Source organism: Bombyx mori, chromosome 13 (assembly GCF_030269925.1).
Source record: "Bombyx mori chromosome 13, ASM3026992v2".
NCBI lineage: Eukaryota > Metazoa > Arthropoda > Insecta > Lepidoptera > Bombycidae > Bombyx > Bombyx mori.
Genome location: NC_085119.1, coordinates 6,386,084 through 6,407,028, shown reverse-complemented (window position 1 = coordinate 6,407,028; position 20,945 = coordinate 6,386,084). Strand labels below are relative to the sequence as shown.

Here is a 20,945-nt window from a genome sequence, read left to right as displayed (position 1 = left end):
CAGGCTCGCGTCGAACTTAGTGTTGTTTGAGCAAAATTTTCTTTTCTATCCGTAGATATTGAGTACAAGGTTCAATTGCTATTTGTTTCGTATTTCGGTGTCTCGTTCAAGTCATATTTACGACTCCTTAATTGAAAAGTGTTTTCTTACTTGAACACTTACATCTTAATTGAAATAATTACAGAGTGATACCCACGGGATGGCTGTAGAAAAAAAGGAAGACAGCCAAAACGTTGGGAAGATGAAATAAGGAGTGTAGCCGGCCCGCATTGGAGTCGAATGGCCAAAAATCGAGAATATTGGCAATCTTTAAAGGAGGCCTTTGCCTGTTTTTAAAACCACACCGAACGCCGAACGGAATAATTATAAGTTGCACTTAAATTTAATTTATTATTAAGTAATGTATTAAGTTAGTAATTAGTAAGTCAAACAGCAATAAAGGCTTATTATTATTATTATTAATTGAAAAGTGTGAGAAGCGGAATAAATTATTTTTTATTTGGCTTGGGTCGTTCCATAGGAGCTTCGAAATGGATTTTACCGTAATGAGAAATTATAACGAACGTTATATAATTACAGCGTTGCTTATTCGAATAAAATTTTCATCATCGTATGTTTTTATTACCGCCATTTATGGTACACAAATATTTTTATATAATAATTTATTGTTGCTTCAAATTTTTTTTGTTAAATTCATATTTTCACATTTCACCATACAAAAATAATATCAGTTAGAAATATTAACGTTAGATACTGTCTGCTTATTGCTGTAGATGAACAAACGAGTTCATATGGTCCAGTGTTATAAGAACCTTTCAGAACGTATTTGACCTCTGAATCATTGTAACAATCAATGTCCATTTTTATTTATTTATTTGTTTTCGCCGGGGCGGAACGGAGTCGAACTCAGCAGCTGGAAATAGTGGTCATTATTACCATTATCGACTGTAGATGTGGATGGTAGACAATAAAATAATTAACTTATTTGAAATCTAAGTAGACCATAAATCATATCAAACGATTTGAAGTTGAGAGCAAACTTTGTGATTCGATTACGAATATTTTAGATGAAAGTACGAAATCGTCGATTTCGTAGGAAACTGAATTTGAATTAGTTTGTGGATTCCATGAAGTGTGCACCTAAATGGAAGTATGTATGTGGTGGAACTTGCAATCTAGCAACGCCCAGCTACTTCTGAAATTGACTTTCGTCAGGCACTTCTGAATTTCATCGTAATCCTTCCTAGATTCTGGCATTTTTAGAGATTTAAAATATTTGCCAAATTATAAATTTACTTACAAGCGTTCTATTGGACTTCATTGTATTAAATTTTATCACATAGTATGATAATACACGAGAAATGTCTGTAATACTCGCTTTTTGTCGGGATATTAATATGAATAAAAATACATTAACGGCCCATTTCTTTTTTAGTTACTTTTAAATAAAGACATGCACATAAATAATGAGCGAATAACGTAAATGATATTCGTGATAGCGTTTTAAAAATATATTAGAAAATGAAAGTCGATTTTTCTTCATATTTCAAATTCTTTTATATACATACAGTTTAACACGATTTAACAAATACTTACCGAAAAAAAAAAAAAAACAAATACATAGTTCGAACGTCGCCCGTCGCGTTCTGAATTCAAATAACGCGGTGAGGTGTGAGAATCTTGAGCATAGAGGACTTGCTTTAAGAGAGGTTTGGAATTCTTTCCTCGTTAGCAATATTGAATTTATCGGCAGGAATACGACGAACGACGTTTTGTGCGAGAATTCCTTTGCTTCGTATGATCAGCGGTGATTTGATCTAAAAAGTTTTTATGGTTCACATTTCAGAACTTTTTTTACATGATACTTTAAAAATGTCCTATATTATCTTTCCAAATAACATATTCATTGGTATATAAATATAATGTAAAGACGTATTCACAATTTCTTAAACTTCTTCTGTGCTTAAATACCAATCTAAAATAAACCATTTTCATTACTTGATAAGTCAATTTGGAAGTATACTTATTAAATTTTGTAATCCGCTAAATTATTTATGACTACAAATCAAATTGACAGTTATTTAATTAACTATTTCATTAGTATCTGCAGAAATGACTTTTTCTTTTTTATCAAATGGCTGACCCGGCAGACTTCGTAGTGCCTCAATCGATAAATAAAAGACCTAAACTTTTGTGTAAAATAAACTTAAAACAAACAAAAGGAATCCGTCCAACGGGGGACACATAAAAGGGAAAAAAATATTGTTATTTTTATTTATATTCCGAGCATTTTCATATTTTAAAGCCTTCTCTGGACTTCTACAAATAATTGAAGACCAACACTAGCCAAATCGGTCCAGTCGTTCTCGAGTTTTAGCGAAACTAACGAACAGCAATTCATTTTTATATATATAGATAATCAGTTGCTATTAAAAACGTTAATGAAAGCTGTACATTATAATACACGAGGATTTGATTAAGTTCTAATAACCGATTAGAAGTGGCTGTTGACTTTGACTGTCGTCATCTGTTCGATAGTTGGCACTTTGTCAAATGAGTGTCGCGCCCTTGCACCACTTTATTGGAGCCTGAAGGCCTGCTGACGTCTTAATCACGGAGTTCGAGTCACTGGGAACGTTTTAATCTGTTCAAATCTGTTGTAATAGCGCTTCGATGATTATATGTCGTGTTTGATTGTATGCAATATTTTTCGTTGTATTTTGTGATAATTCGTTCTGTTGTTATTACTGTTTAGTAAAAAATAAATAATAGCTTTCAAAACAAACAAAAAAACGCGCGTAATTAAAAAGTAGAATATGTTTTACGATTAATAAATAAATATTAAATTGTAAAAATGCGTGAGGTTCTAGATGATGATATTATTGTAAATATGATATTGATTGCTTAAAAAGCACCTCAAGCTTTTTTTAGTAATAGCTATTTTTTGATTAGTGTGGGTCCTGTAGAAGTTGCCTTGCTTTAAACCTGGTTGCAGCGCCACTTATCGGGCCAAATTGTAAATATTTTCTCAGACCATCGTTTGAACTATCTATATATATCAAAATGAATTGCTGTTTTTTTTTATTGCTTAGATGGGTGGACGAGCTCACAGCCCACTTGGTGTTAAGTGGTTACTGGAGCCCATAGACATCTACAACGTAAATGCGCCACCCACCTTGAGATATAAGTTCTAAGGTCTCAAGTATAGTTACAACGGCTGCCCCACCCTTCAAACCGAAACGCATTACTGCTTCACGGCAGAAATAGGCAGGGTGGTGGTATCCATCCGCGCGGACTCACAAGAGGTCCTACCACCAGTCTCGCTAAAACTCAAGAACGGCTGGACCGATTTGGCTAATTTTGGTCTTTAATTATTTGTGGAAGTCCAGAGAAGGTTTAAAGGATAGATAAATATGAAAATGATCGGAATTAACAATTTTGATTTCCTTTTGATGTGTCCCCCGTCGGAAAAAATCCTTTTGTTAGTTTTAAGTTTATTTTATACAAAAGTTTAGGTCCTTTATTTATCGATTGAGGCACTACGAAGTCTGCCGGGTCAGCTAGTTACGAATATTTTGAGTCTAAAAACAGCCAAATCAGGTGAGCCATTCTTAAGTGATGCGATTATCAATAATTTAAGAATTTCAATTTTTTGAAGACATGTCATGATAAATGATGGTCGATCTGACTACGTCACTGTTATTGTCCATGTTTTTTCGTATTATTCATTACACATATTCAGAATACAGGTCTCCTTTAACGAAACCTAATATTCCACTGTTCCTATCCTGCATTTAAAAGTTAAGGCTTTGAAACAAAAACCTAATTATTAAATTTCCTTAAAATGTTTTTTGTTAACCAAAAATCTTGCAAAAAACGAATTTATTAGTATTACACGTAGTCAAAGATATAAAACAAATTTAGCATTGAACGGATATCTGTTTCGCATTCCAGCGATGATGTATAGGGATTGTTTCCGTCTTACATATTTTTTTACGTAAATACAAATAAAACCAAATTCATTACTTTATCTATGCACGAGTGTTTTAATAAAGTGCCTGTAATTTTAAACGAGCTATTAACTGTCGAAAAAATATTTCAAAAGCCGGTATAGATAATTTTTGTGTGAATAATCTTCCTTTATATATTAAAATTAGATGAATGATTTTATTTTACTCGTAGATCCCTAAAAGACGTAAAGCTCAGAAAAAAAACACGTGTGGCACTCGGGGACGGCCGCGGTAAAGCTATTGCTAGCATTTTTATCAACTTAATAATAATTTAATATTAAAACAATAATAAAATAAGACCATTTATAAACATTAACAAAAGCAAAACATTAACTGTCCCCTTCACACTCATAAGCTAGACCGTGCGAGAGAGAGAGATGGGAAGATTTTCATGATGCGCATGCAGTGCGACGTCACGCCGCGCGCTTATTCACAAACACTACACAAGCGCAACGTGTGAATGCGTTGAACGCGAGCTACACGGTAGGCGGAGTGGGGGATGTTAGGTTTTATTTTCGTTATGGAATTTCTTGATTCGGTCGCCGCGCTCAAAGCCCGCAATAAAAGCTATGCAATAGCTTAAAAATCGCACCTGATAAAACTAGTTGATAAAGTTTATAACCGCACTATACATACTAACGACTTTGTATATACAGTATTTGTATACTCCACATTGTCTCACTATTACCAACGATTACAGAGTTGTTTTAACAAAATAAAGTCTCAGTTAAGCATTGATCAAATTATCAACTTAATACAAAAAATTTACGCGTTGAGTTGACACTAAGTTATTTCTCAATTTAATTAATCGTCTCAGTTGTAATTTGCGCTTTTATGACTACGACTGTTTACGAGGGTAATTCCAATGCAATCGCATCTCTTTAACAATCCATTCGATCCTATCAATCAAAATCTATTGTAGTAATATGGTAGAAGTGTTGATTAATTTCGATATTGGAGCCGATTCCATTAAGCATTATTACGCACAACGCAATATTGACAATTGATATTTTAAAATTTAAAATTAAAATTTCCAAAATAAAACAATCATAAATGTTTTTATTTTAAACATTTATCGAGTTATCGATTATCAATCTATTCGAGTTATCAATATAGCTATATTTAAATTGTACCTACTAAGTTTATGAATAATACTATCGATATCTGTTAAATGAAAGATACTTTGAAACAATTCAATTATGAAACCGCTTCAGAAGTATTGGAAAATTGTTCCGTAAAAACTTAAAGAAACAGACAGACGAATCATCGAGTTGCTTTTTATTTGCCGTAGGCGTTAATTGAACTAAAAATAAATCTGGAAACGTGTCTTCTATTATATAGTCGGTCCTCAATTCGATCGGATTAGTTGCGTATACTAAGGATGAGTGTCTACTCAATTTACCTTTACTTCATCAAATGATAACAACCCTTTTTTTGCCAACCTATTTTATTAAGAAATAACAGATTTTATTACTGAGAATTCAAAGCAAATTTAATTTTTAATACGATTTTGTTAGTTTGTATGTAATTTTTGCACTTTTTGGTACTTTGGTACTTCACTACGTAATTTTTGGCAACTTCAAGACTTTAAAATTTGCACACGTACCAAGGATTCTGAATATAATATACATATATTACACAAATAAAATTTTGCGGGTTTGATTTGTATTACAGGATGTTATTTCTTCATTGTGGAAAGAAGTCGTGAATATTTATTTAGTATGTAGTAGTAACATTAGTACCTGCCTGCGTGTTCCAGTGCTCTGGGCGTCCAATTTAGGCGCCACAACGAGTTTAATTTACTTATGTTTGTTAGTAAATTTTTAAATTTATATAATAAATAAATCTTAACCTAATTTAATCCTGCACGGATGTGAAACGCCATGCCGTTTCAATTTACTAAAACCAATTAGAATCAGAATTAGATCTGAAATTGAGCGGATAGCGTGCATAACATTAGGGCTTGGGTACATTTGAGTAATAGTGTCGGGTTCTACTACATGAATATAAATTATACAACATCTGCGACCCACTACTGTTGAAATAGATTTGTCAGACGGTTACAAGAATCCAAGTGACCTTTATACAATTTTTTTTTACAACGATGCGAACTAGGTTTATACTTTTGATTGGCGGCGAACTATGAAAAGTCGCTTAGCACTAAGACTACCCGATCTGAAATACAGGCATGTGCATGTTACAATCTAACAGCCAATATGAGGTCTAAATTTTCGTGATCACATTATATGAATGTAGTGTGCGCATTTGATTGTCACAAGGTACGCGATCCTCTCTGTACTATGTATTCCTTCGTTATCATCGGTCCATAGTAGAACCTCGTCTTTAAATATTCGACATGCGGCATTTAAGTATAGATCCTAAAAATTTGTCTTAAAACATCCGATGCTGAGCTATTTGACGACGGGACCATATCACAAAATATGTACAGCTATTACGATCGATATTAATTTTATAAAAACATTTGTAATCAATAACACGGTTATTGTAGTATACACCTACACATGGTATGTAGGTCGCGAAATTTCGAATTTGAAATTTCCGTAAACAAGTGCAACTCATTATGAAAAGTTATGGAAATAAAAAAAATAAGACGGATAATTTATCACAAAAATGCAACACACTGTATGTTTTCTGGTCGGAAATATTTCTTAAAACTTACTGTGATCTAATAAAAATAAACTGAAATTATACAAAGCGTGCAAAGTGCTGGAAACACGCAAACCCAAAAACCTTAATCATTCACAAAAATACTGACTCCGTTAGAAATCGAACTCCAGCCTCGAGATATACAGTATTCAGTGTGACAAACCACTCGATCAAGCCGATCGATAGAGCTGTCGATTGGCTTTCAATCCAGTCTAAGCAGTTAAAAATGAGCCTCGTTTTTAAACTAAAACCTCCAAAGGGACGAACGAACTGAAGAGATTCAATTAGACCTTTATGCTTTTAGGTATTGACCGGAATGCGTATCTGGGACTTCAAGTGTCATTCGAAAATAACATTTCCTATTGCTCAACACCTTTGTATTGTACTTGTGATTTTTTACGAGTTCTTTACCTTTACCTCCCAATAGAAAGACCCTTTGTGGGCTCGTTGAGCATCTTCTGATGAGCGCCATATTTTATTGGAATATTTTCGGGTTCAGTGGTAAGATTAAAGTTATTGTGTTAGTATTGCAGTTAATGTAGTGTAGTTTGTAGATAATGTGGGTGTGGTATGAGAAATATCTATGTGTATGTACGTTTTTTGTGCAATAAAAGTGTCACGTGTATATTTTATGAAATAATTAATTTAATGTAAATTAAATACAAAAGAACCATTAAAATATAGTTTGTTTTAAAAATTGAATAAATTGTATTTAATATTACTATTACTATTTACTATTGCTGCGGAATAATATATTTTTAAAACGCTTTTACTAGCTTGATCTATAAACAATACTTATCTATAAGTATATATAACAAAATCGTTCAATTTAATTTTCACCAACTTGAAGACTTACGATTAACCTGAAAACTAGAATTAGCCGATGTATCAAGTACGGATGATAATACAGTTATTTCAATCATCAAGTTGGTGAAAATTGAGTTGAACGATTTTGTAAAGTAAACTTTACTTTGGCTTAATATCCTGAACAGGATCATCGGGATAAAATTAAAATATTATTTTAAGTTTTATTTGAACGTAGCTGTTTAGAAGCCTGAGCCGGTACTCCATTAGTTGGTTTGCGGCAGAAATGGGTGAGTTGTTTATACCCACTACCGTGGACGGATGACGGAGCAAGATAGGAAGGTAAGTGCTTAAAAGCAGTGTCTCGGATTAAGTAACTTTAAAACATACTCTTGATAATACAATTTTTGTCTAATAAATTTCGTAATAAAAATGTTATTTTAATCTTGCGAGCAAAAATTCTATGAAAAAAATTTAATATGACATGTAACTCGAGTAAAAAATTTACATCACAAAGTATGTTAGTTTAGGGTTTTCTATCATATTATTAAGTTAGGAGAGACGCAAGTTTATATGAGCCGAGATTAGTGACATCGTCCACTGAATTTTTTAGCATCAAATTTTGTGTTATTTATTCACACTTTATTGTATACGTTCTATATTATAAGGCGTACATATTGTATTAAATAATAAATAATTATTTGTAAAATTTGTGCTTTTTAAGAACGGGACAAATACAATTTGAAAGCTTAAAATATATCTGACTTTGTAGGTACCTGTAATGATAAAAATTATTAACCATATCTTTTACGAGTATACATATGTATTGAAATTTTAAGTTATTTATAATTATAAGCTATTTATAATTTTCTTTACTCATGATAACATAAACAGAAACCAATGTTCATTTACAAATAAATCATCATCTATAGGTAATATAAAATAAACGGGCCGAAATAAAACAGTTTAATACTTTCTTTTCTTTAACAACTGATTTTGGTTTCATTATGACCAGTTTTAGATTTCAAACTATAATAATAAACCTTTTTACAATAAAAAATAATAACATAAGAAAAATTTTAACGTATAAAACGAATCTTAGCCTTAAGGTATCGTGTATACGGTAAAAATTTAGTCACTGAACAAACGCTAGGGCGCATAAATATTCGTCGAATTAGGAAGCTAGAATTTCATCAACAGATATGTGACAGATATGATACTAGAATTTCATCAACAGAATGTAAATCGAAGCCAGACATCCACTCTACTTCTATTACCTCTGTATTATTGTGTTCAGTGCAAAAAACATTAGTAAAATCTTTTCATTAGTATTCTTTTACACTTTACTTATGCTGTCGTAGTAATAGCAGTAGTATAGTAGCGGATACACAACTTTCTTTATCGTTTTCGAGTATTGACGTTTCTGTATCGACTGTGCTTAGTGGGCGTTGGCACTTATAATCTATCAAGCGTATTGTCCGCTGCCACCGAGCGACGCGCATCATCAAACTAGCACATGAGCGATGGATGATGTAGACAAGTTATACGGCGCCGAAGGTCTATCGGAAATTCACTTACCGATAAGCGACATTCGGTACACGCCTGGTGACATCGTAACACGCTTAGTTAAATCATTGCAAGATTTCTTGATTCCTCATAGTGAAATAAGCTTAGTGTCTATGTATAATGAAAACATTTCCTGTCACTTTAATTGTATTTAAGTTATTGTTTTATGTATGTTCATTTATATGTATTTTTCATTTTATATCAGTTTTTTTTTTAAAGCTTAGTTTAAAAATCATGCTTTAATAGCTTTTATATTGTACACTATTCCCCTCTTATACATCGTATTTCACTCTGCTAATGGTTTGCTGGAAGAAAACTCATGAATGAGTTAAGCTCGCCTTTGTACATAGTATTTAGACATTCTTTAAATCTGTTTTTATTGTATTTTCTTTGTGTGTACAATAAGTATAAATAAAATAAATGATTTATAAACAGTTAATTTAGCGTCGAAGAAAACTGTTCTAAATATTTAACTTGTTAATCGGAACGAGCGCTATCGTCTAGACAAGCTGCCTGTTTCTAGATGTAGATGTCCATGGGCTCTGGTAACCACACCGGGTGACCTGTGAGCTCGTCCATCCTTGTAAGCAATAAAAAAAAAGACGCACGCTATTTCTTGCAACTTTTTATTTATTTATTTTTTATTGCATAAATGGGTGAACAATCTAACGCCCACATGGTGTTAAGTGGTTACCGGAGCCCATAGACATCTACAACGTAAAAGCCGCCACCCACTTTAAGATATGAGTTCTAAGGTAGGAGTTCAGTATAGTTACAACGGCTGCCCCACCCTTCAAACCGAAACGCATTACTGCTTCACGGCAAAAATACCACCGACCACCAGTAAGCTTCAGTGTCTTAGAAGTAACGTCTTCATTTAAAGTAATGTTCGAAAACAATTGTTCTACAAAACATTACGATCATATCGCCTTGTCACAGAATAGACGACGCATTACGCGTAAGAGAATAAGCCCTACCGTTCTAATAGATCTACCATTTTATATGCGTAAAGTACCGTCTCAAATATCAAGAATTCCCATTTTCCACTTTTTAGAAATTTAAAAAAAATGTTGACTGTTGTTAATATTTTAACACTAATACTACACCATAAGTTCATAAAAATCCACAAAAAAAAATAAAAAAAAAAATCGCCTGACTAATATATTAAAAGATGGTGTACAACTGTTTTGTTCCAGTTAATTATATTCATTTGAGCAGCTTTGTATACGTGGATTCGCTGTCGTTGACGTAGAGAAGCAAATCTTCAGTTAACTAGTACTTTTTTCTGAATGAAAAATACCATTATCCTGTGTGTGTACTTTTGACATGTAGGCAAAATTTTATGATAATTGATTCATTACTTGATACGTGAAAGTGTAATAAACAAACAAATTCACTGTTTAATATTATAGTATGGATTTTTTTATTGCCTTTTTAGGCAGACGAGCACACGGCTCAACTGATGGTGAGTGGTTATCGTCGCCCGTTAACGTCAAGCCTACCACATAATTATAACAAATATACAATTTCGGTAGGCAGCGGCTTGGCTCTGCCCCTGGCATTGCTGAAGTCCATGGGCGCCGGTAATCACTCACCATCAGGTGGGCCGTATGATCGCCTGCCTACAAGGGCAATAAAAAAAAATACAACCCGATTTAAGAAAACTGAATTAAATTAAAAACCCATTTATTAATTATATCAATACACACCTAAATGGCAATTTGTAAGCGATAGAAGACCTCAATGCTGACTTGATAGAATTCTGCATTCGCAAAGTAATGTTTGTTTCATTTAATTAAGATTCAAACATTCGAGTGTGACAAAGGGAACGTGATCGAGTTAGGGCTCCCTCCCGAGAGGATCCATTTGTCTGAACAGTAATCATTTTACCCACAACTCCTTTTAGCGGTTAATGATTTAATGAACACACTGATAGGCTATTGCGTAGGATCGTTTGTATCATCCTTAATGAAAGACGCGTTGTGAGTTCGATTTTCATTATTGTAACAAATTATAATTCATAAATCATCTATATTAAAAAAAAAACTACCTTTTATTGGAAGACGAATGAAACAGTTCACGGTCTATAAGAGGTTATGGAAGCCCATAGACGGCGCAAAATCAATGCCACCACCCACCATGAAATATTAGGACAAAGTTTAAATTGCAATGGAAGAAGGCTATTACACCCTTCCAGCCTGAACTTATGCTCAGGATGGTGGTACTCTAGCGGAGATTTGATGCACATTACTACCAACAATTAGGCAAATTTATAAATATTCTTAATTCAAATTCATTGATTACACAATAATATTTCTTCATCGCAAAAATCTTTCGTGGACACGTTAATATTTATACGACAAGTTAATATTTCCTTAGAAAATTAGTAACTTGGATTTGAACACCGGTATTTTTTCGGATGGACACCAATTCGCGTAGGTTCATACAGATAATTGTTTTTCGTTACTAGTTTCAATAAAATGTAATCGAAAAAAATAAAAACAGAAAACACGATTCTTAGAACAGCATTCCAAAATAATTTCAGTAAGTATAAAAGAGTGTGTTTATGTATTTACAAACGAGATCCTAAGAAGGGTTTCAGTGGTCGAGTCTGGTATGTCTTTAGTACTGTGAGGAAACGCCGAATATTTGTAACGTGCTCTTATACAAAGAGCACGTGCTTGAAATAACTAGACGTAATGGTTTTGTTGTGAAAGTTTATCATAGTTACTAAATAGTAACTATGGTAAACTAATAGTAACTTACTAAGTAGTAACTAATAGTATATAATTTTAATATATAGTGATGTATTAAATTATTCGAAGGTGTGCACGGATGAAGAAATTCGTTTTTTTTTAGTTTATATTATAAACTAGATGACCCGGCAGACTTCGTAGTGTCTCAATCGATAAATAAAAGACCTAAACTTTTGTATAAAATAAACTCAAAACAAACAAAAGGAATCCGTCCGACGCGAGACACATAAAAGGAAACACAAAATTGTTATTTTTATTTAATTTTGAACATTTTCATTCATTTATCTACCTTTTAAACCTTTTCTTCTTGAATTATTTGTCTTCCACAAAGCCAAGAGCAAAATTAGCCTAATCGGTCCGGCCGTTCTCGAATTTTAGCGAGACTAACGAACATTTATATATACATATATATAGATTATAGGAGTAGTTTCAGAAGATTTTTTCTATGAGATCTATTTCTAGCATTGCATCCACCGGACATTTCGGTCGGTGTGCTATACGAATACAAGTAAGATGGCGCCCTCGACTTATTCCCTCGAGATACGTAGCTGAGTCAGAATCTGTTTGAGTCGGGGCCCATCCCAGTCCCTAGATAAACGATAACTGATTGGTACCTACAAAGAAAAGTGCTCCCTCTCACAGCCCGCAACCTGCTTCTGTGATGCTGTAATCACGGAAATAGAATATGACCCGAAATAATGCGTCCGTCCAAATACGTAGTAGCAGCATCGTCACCCTCACGATTAGGGACTGACTCCGTACGGGAGATCTGTGTAGCATCATCGATTACACCATTTTCAGGTAGACACCTATCGGATGAACTATTTGTTTGTTCATACTCTTCTTTTTCTCCACCTTATCCCACTAGGTGGGGTCGGCACAGCTAATTTTTCTCTTCCATTCTTTTCTATCAGCCGTCATCTCAACACTCACTTCTCTCTCTCTCATATCGTCATTCACACACTCCATCCATGTCTTCTTCGGTCGATCTCTTTCCCCTCTACCTTGCACTACCATTTCCATACATCTCCTACACATTTGTTTGTTCATACATTCCATTAATTAAATGAGGATAAAAATATCTGATAATCCTTATTATCTGGTTTCCTTAACGCTATTAATCATGTTAAATTACATCACGAACAAACAATATACGAACAGAATCGACTAATTTACGAAAACTCATTCTAATCTAAACACAACTCAAATCAAAATTGTTTACGGGACTAAACCGAGATGACAATACACAAATAGGACGGTTTATAGTTAAATAAGAAGCAATTAAAAGTTTAAACGACATTAAGTTCAGAGCGGGTACGTTAATCGCTTCTAATGCAAACACCTGACTTTGAACAACGTTGCCAAATATAGACCAGGCTTCTGTTATCTCGGGCAGACAGATTAATCGCAACAATAATTGCCGTTTTAGACGATGTTTTAATATTATTTTTTAACTTCATTGATGATCGTACCTCAGTGAGGTACTGTTACGCATTACGGAAAGGATTACAATATGAAGTTATGATTTTCAATTAAATTGTAAAAGCGGCTATTTCGATTTTCAATCCTGAACACGATACTGCGTTGCAAAAAAAGTATGTAGGATGTTGCTACACTATGCTTAACTCTACGGGCACAGAATATTCCCCCCTGCTTCCCCAATAAAAAACAAAGTTATTCACACTCTGAATAAAATTTGTGTTTTTAAAATATTTATTATTTTATGAAAGCAATACATGAAAAATTTGAAGAAATAATGTGCCGAAAAAGCTACAACAGTACAATTTTTATTGGACGGTCAGTTTACAAAAGCATGCTGAGTGGTATGCGGAAATGAAAACATCAAAATTTATTATTAGGTAACTGTTATTGGTATTAAAAAGGCACGGGAGTGGATACTAAATGTCTGAAGGTTCGGTTAGCAGCGGTCGATCTGTGAACTTGGCTCGTATAATCGGATATTGCCATTATTATTTTTGTCATACAGCAATAATGCATTCCTGCCTTACATCTTGTTTAGACCATGAAGTCGTCATGGCCTAACGGATAAGACGTCAGGTGCATTCGTGTTGAACGATGCACCAGTGTTCGAATCTCAGGCGGGTACAAATTTTTCTAATGAAGTACGTACTCAACAACGCATTCACGTTGTGGATGTATGGGCTCCAGTAACCACTTAACACCAGGTGAGCTGTGAGCTCGTCTACCCATCTAAGCAATAAAAAAAGTCTATCATCATCAATGAGAAGTACATATTGGAGAAACGCACGCTAAAATATTCTTCACTCAGTTTTTGTCGCGTAACTCTAAACAGCCTATAGGCGAAAGACCATATCATATTCTATTCTTTAAAAAAAAACTGATTTAGTGACCTTCATATTATTTTATGATAAGTAGTATCGCATAGATTTGTCTACACACGTTTTTTATTCACGATCAGAAACGCAAGTTGTTAAATATTAGTAAAATCTATTTTATATTGACGGCAGAGATTTAGATTGCCATCGTTTCCATTAAGACGAAGTAAAGATACTAGATTTTATTTATTTTATCTCAAATTAGTAGCTTACTCTTTTCCATGAGCTTCTTTATATTTACTTAAAGGAAAAAGATAGATCAGCGGTGATATTATATATTATGTTTACTCATATGTACGATAAGAGGTGATAATACATATTATATTATCTAGTCGTATGTACGGTTACTAAATAAATCGAGAATGAATTTCGGTTACAAAAATCCAATTGTAAAAGTTAAGTAAACCTTACGTGTTACATTATTTTAAATTAAGGAATTCCATGATCTTGACGAGGGTCTTTTGTCAAGGAATACAATTAACATTTCGTAGATTCTTTCTTGGAACAACTACTAGCATTTTCATGCAAAACAACCCCGTAACAATACCTGAGATTTACGTCCTAAAATAATATTTAAAATATATTGTTATTTTACGTTTTAAAGCCTATAATAATTTCAATTTTAAATTTGAATAATTAATTCGTATTTTATATGATAGTTAATGTAGTAATAACAAGTCTGTATTTACAATATGATAATCGCTTGAAAGTTACTTACCTAAACAGCAGTAGAAAAACACCCAAAGCTAACATTTTGATAGAACAAATTTATGAAAACTTTTATTTAGTTTGTTTTCATTTTGCGCGTATGTGGCGCCGCGGTTGGCGTGCGGCAGACACGGTGAAGGTTTCGTTAGGAGTTAACTCCACAGCCTCCTCAGAACTCTGAAGCCTCACGCATGCGCCATCGCAAATACAAAAATCCTCGAAAGTAAACCATCTCAAGCGGAACTTTCCACAAGATTTCTTATGAGTTAAATTTATTTATTGCAAAATTCCTTTATAACTCATAGGGTTTCAAGATCAGAGTGTATGTACATGATCCAAGCGGTCTCACCTCTGCGTAAGTATGTATGGTATCATAGAATCGAGACAGTTTTGCAGTTTTTTTAATATTTTAAGTGGTCCTTAAAATCTATTATGTGGTTTGTATCTATAGTACCTAAACACACTCACTGTCACGACTGGACGGCAAACAATGTGTTTGAAAGAAAAAAAAAAAAAATATATAGGTATTATTTCCGAAACACCTGGAACATTTAATTTTTAGAAGTTGCGAATTCGAAATTGATACTGTTTTCATGTTAAATTTACTTTCATGTATTTTTATATATTTTAAACTAAACAGATTTCAACGTATGTACATACATATCAAGAATGCAAACTTCGTTTCGTTGCAGCATAGAACAATAGTTGCCAAATGAAGTGATCCCCAAGGCCGTGGCTGATTGCTCCGACACTGGTCGGCTTTGGTCGAAGCCTCTCGCCTAATAGGATTCCCTGGTATTGCGCGATGTCGGTCGATTAAGGAAATCCTTTTCATTTACACGCAATGCCATTCCCATTCGGACTCCAATTGTATCTATGTGACGAACTTTTAGAAATGTATCGTAAAATAGTCACGGTACAAAGTGGTTTATGAAGTCCATTTTGGTTTTCGAATTTAATTTTTATTATTGAAATTTTAATAATTTAATTTAATATTTAATTAATTACAACATATAAGAAGTAAATCGAAAGGTTTATTGTTTAATTTTAAAACTTAAAACAGAAAAGGTATGAGTATCAAATATTCCCTAGGGAATATCTTTCCTGTAACAATACCGAGTATTTTCTAAGAAAGTTCTTTATGAAACTTTATAAATAGCGACACGTTAAGCTAATTCAGCATAAAATATTACATTACGTTTAATCTCTTTTTTTTCTGTCATCATATTAAAATTAGCGTTGAATCAAATCGAATATTGTACAGACAATGTTTACGTGCGCATATGTTTTCAATCATACCCACGACTGGTTATACCCTTAAATATCATTATGTATGGCTTTATTATCTTAGTATCTCTATATAAAATACATAATTTTCAAGAACATCTTCGAAATACATAATGAAGTAAAATTTGATGGTATCATATCATTAGTATATGGGTCACCGGCGACTGCTGTTATATTTCTCACTATATCCATAATGGAACATAGGTAATCTCTTCAATTATCTGTCTCTTTCTTACTTTTTTATTGTATACACAAATGAGCGAGATAACCTACTTGGTGCTGAAGAGGCTACCGGAGCAGATAGACATCACATCCTGAATTGCGTTACTCACTTTGAGACATGAGGGGTGAGTCTGCGTCGTATAATGAAACGGCTTCAAACTGCAACGTGCTTCGTGCATATTTTGCAGAGTCAGAAACCGCAATGCATCGGCATCTTACAAGTTTCTGGAGCAATGCAATCATACGCTCTAGTTTCAAGAGTGATATAATTGAGATTTGAAGCTAACAGAAAGGCTTTCACGACTCTCACTACCATGTCTGTGGGGGTCGTCTGCCTATCTGAGATTATTGTAGCGAGTGTGATCTAAAATACGAGATATCGCCAACTAAAAGCGATACAAAATACAATCCTAACATTTCCAAGTGTGATGTGTGGCGAGAGACTTTTACTGAACGGTGACAGTACTACGGACACTCGATCCGAAAGTATAGTTTCGTTGCCTATCAGATTTAATCGAGACATTTTTTATTGTAAAAATTTTCACGCTTTAAAAAATTTAGACGCAGTGTTATTTATATAATCATTTGGAACATAAGAAAACACATTTTTTACTTTATTAATTCTTATAACGCTAGACATCGATCTATGCGACAATTTATTTAAATAAATCTAATCTTATTTACACTATATCTAATATAGGTCCAAACCTGACGACGTGACTAACACTAACCTAAGCAAGAGCAGTGCTTCGCAGAATCTACCACCGGATCGGAAACGCGACCCACTGAAAAGATCCGGTGAGAAACTCCCACTGAGTTGTGAGTTTGTCTGTGGTTACTGTGGGTTAATTTACTCGCCGAGCCCTTCGTCGCAAACGACGGATTCGACAAGAACGATGACCGGTGCTTGGGGTACCTAAAAGCACTGTTAGTGGATCAGGAGAATCTGAAATAACGTGGAGTATGTTCTAATTACATTAGAACTGCTTTAAACTGGTATGTATAACCGATCACGGCAGAAATTTAAACCATTCTGTCTGTTACTGTCGGCACATACCGCAGATGCAGTTAGTCTGAGTTTATAATATGAACAAACACCAGTAGAATGGATTAAGTAAGCTTAAATAAATTCAGCTTAAGTAATCAGATTAAGTAAGCTTAAGTAAAATCAGCATTTAGGCTTTAAGACCAGAGTTAAATACATAATATATGTTTCCTTGATAAATATACATTTAGCAGATTATTTCATTTCCGTAGTAGGGGAATCGCCTAGTGAGTAGATTCGGCATGTCTCCTTTAAATCACCATCATTGCCGGGCCCATCTCGCGGCTCAACAAACCACCGCTATGTTTATTCAACAAACATTTTTCAATCCTCACAAATGGAAGATGCTCACGATATCTACCTTTGGGTGTCACGTCGCCTCATCGTTATGGATGACGATCCATATTTGTTTTTCGGTGTAAATGTGTCGAAAATATGAATGTTCGGAATAGAATTATTCGTAGACACAAATATTATTATGTATGTACATACGTCTGAACCCGTTCTACGACCTTGATAAACGAAAATCTAAATTCAAAATACAGACATAAATTTTGCTATTTGTAAAGTATATTGTCAAATATTGTTTAAATTTAAAAATTTTAAAAAGTTTTTTTTTAAAAAATACGCTTCACTGTGACGTTGATCAGGATATTATGTTAAAGTAATACAAGTTATTGTATTGTCATCGGTCCTTGATACGTGTGCAAATTGTCCACTTAATCGGATGTCTTGATGTTGGCAAAAATTCCGTTACATAAACAGATTCAAGATACGATACTTACATAGACAAAAGTAAGTGGGCAAACTAATAAAAGGGTGCTATTAACTCACAGACACAACGCACTGAGTTTCGGATCTTCTGAGTGGGTCGCGATTCCGTTCCGGTGGTAGATTCAGCGAAGTACCTACTGCTCTTGCTAGGGCTAATGTTAGTAAGTTCGCCTGGTTGAGCCCCGCGAGCTCGCCTACACATTAGATGATCGTAGTATAACCCCTCGAGGTTACTAGGAGAGATATGAGAAAGTAATTTAAAAAAACAATTCATTAGAAAAAAATATTCACGCAATCACTTAGCTACTAATTTATATATATAGTTGTAAAGAAACTATATTTCTTTATAGTACATTTGTACAGCGCTCTATAGCTCCTATGTAATCATATAGATGGCGCTGTCGATAATGGTGACATGCATTGATATTGAAGGGTTGACATCTGTCATGTTCTGGCATATTGTTACTCAATTAAATTAGATAATTATTATAAAGAATTGAGAGTGGTGGACTTTGAATGTCGTTTCTTTGTTTTCAGGTGAGATACCTATTATAGGTTTGCAATGTGATTGTACTGTTTGTTAATGTTGTGTACGTTTTAAGTTATTAAAATAATAAAACCTTTGTTTTCAGAGCAACGCCATGTTTATTTCAACTTACAATTCCTATTTATTATTATTCCTAGTAAATGAAATAGAAAAAGTGTTATATAGTTATAAGTACTTTTTAATTTCGTCAGCATTAGAATTGCGAAATAAACATTTTTTATTTCAATGACTGAACGACCTGCCAGAATACGTAGAATTGAACTTTCAAAAACGGTCATTCGTAGCGCTCAATCAATCTCGTAGCGTTCTCGTAGCACTCGATGTAATTGCACTGTGCCAGTCGCATGTAGATGCATGCAGGGTTTGAAGCTGCCACTTCTCATTATTGTCACCCAGAAAGGCCGCCACAAAGAGAAAACTCATCTTTGGAATCACACGTAAAAATATTTAGAGCGTGAGAATGACCATTTCGTAGTTTTCGAAGTTATGTGAGTGGCGTCTGAAATTATATTTAACTTCTCTACATCGTTTTTATGATGTAAGTATTAGGCTACGGGCTAGCAAGAGTAGAGAGAAAACATATTCTACTACTTTTAAACTATAGGGAGTGCTCTGAATTGTTTAAAACCATCACGTTATCTTCTTTTTACTATGACATCGTCCGCTGTCAGAGTACTCTATATCTTCTATACTATTTAGAACTACTTCCCTTTTCACAGTAATTTTTTAAAGATTTTTTTGTCATGCATCATCAGCTGACTCTTAAATGAAGTCTCCTTCCGTGTATTTACCGAACGCTATGACATTTTATTCTTCAAACGAGATTTTCAAATAGGCCCCAGCTGTAGGCAGCCGTTGGATGTGGTCCTCGCGTTACTGGTTTTGTGAGCACCGGTGACCACTAAGTTCGAATTTCATTAAATTGTGTCCAGTTTTATTTCACGCGGGAAACTGTCGGAGGATACAACGGGGATAATTTTTAAGGTAAAATTGATTATTATTGTTTTTTTATTTTATTTAATTGCTTGATGGGTGGACGAGCTCACAGCCCACCAGGTGTTAAGTGGTTACTGGTACCCATAGACATCTGCAACGTAAATGCGCCACCCACCTTGAAATATAAGTTCTATGGTCTCAGTATAGTTACAACGGCTGCCCCACCCTTGAAACCAAAGCGCATTACTGCTTCACGGCAGAAATAGGCGGGGTGCTGGTACCTACTTGTGCGGACTCGGAAGAGGTCCCGCCACCATCTGGATACACGGAAGTCTCAAAACCCACCGCTCTACATTCTCTATCATACATACCGATATAGTGAACACTAAACACTACACAAAACCAACTGAGACACTCGAGAAACATACTTAACGTACGTGTCTCTACAAAAAGTAAATTGTAATTTAATTTCATTCGAATAAGGCATTTTAAACGTTTTCTTGATAAAGTTAAGCAAACGTATTATTACAAATTTAAATATGTTATTTGCGAAATAAACGAAGCACAACAAAGCTCGCAATTTATCGGAAGCAGTAATATCGGTCTTATCTTTCTTGAATGATAATCCCAATCCAGTATTTATTGAGTTGAAAAAAGATGAGACCGTTCTCGATTGATACGAAGAAATATGAAAAATACTCGATGCTTCAATATTATGAGATTTTCTGTGTGCCGTATTTATGTGCCGTTTGAGTTTACTTCACGATGTATTTGAGTACAGATTGTTACTTTTTTTTATTGCTAAGATGGGTCGATGAACTTAAGGCACACCTGGCTTTAAGTGGTTATCGCAGCCCATGGACATCTACAACAAAATGGTCTCCATCCATCTTAAAGAATGTGTTCTAAGGTCTCAGTTTTTACAGTACAACGACTGTTCAAACCGAAACGCACTATTGTTTCACGGTAGTAATAGGCAGAGTGGTGGTACCTACACGTGCGGACTCACAAGACGTCCTACCATCAGTATTATTATTACATTATAAGAAATTCATGCAAATTATTCAAAATTACTAGAGGTCCCGCAGTAGTCGAAATTCGACTATAATTAATGGGAATTGTAAGTTTGTACACTATTATGATTGTATTTTATACTTCTATAATCACAAATCTCGCCAAGACTATACTATAAAAAATATTAACAAAGACAAACCATATTCTATTCTCAATTTGACCACAGACGACAAGAACAAAAGTTTGACAATA

General features: G+C 34.1%; 1 long non-coding RNA gene across 1 annotated transcript; it reads right to left on the bottom strand.

The window, feature by feature from the left end:
* Window positions 1–647: 647 nt before the first annotated feature.
* Window positions 648–1,562, bottom strand: LOC134199922 (uncharacterized). The gene is made up of 2 exons (XR_009974588.1): window positions 1,301–1,562; window positions 648–913 (listed from the first exon to the last, which is right to left on the bottom strand). It is a non-coding gene; the product is annotated as an uncharacterized LOC134199922 (long non-coding RNA).
* Window positions 1,563–20,945: the final 19,383 nt, after the last annotated feature.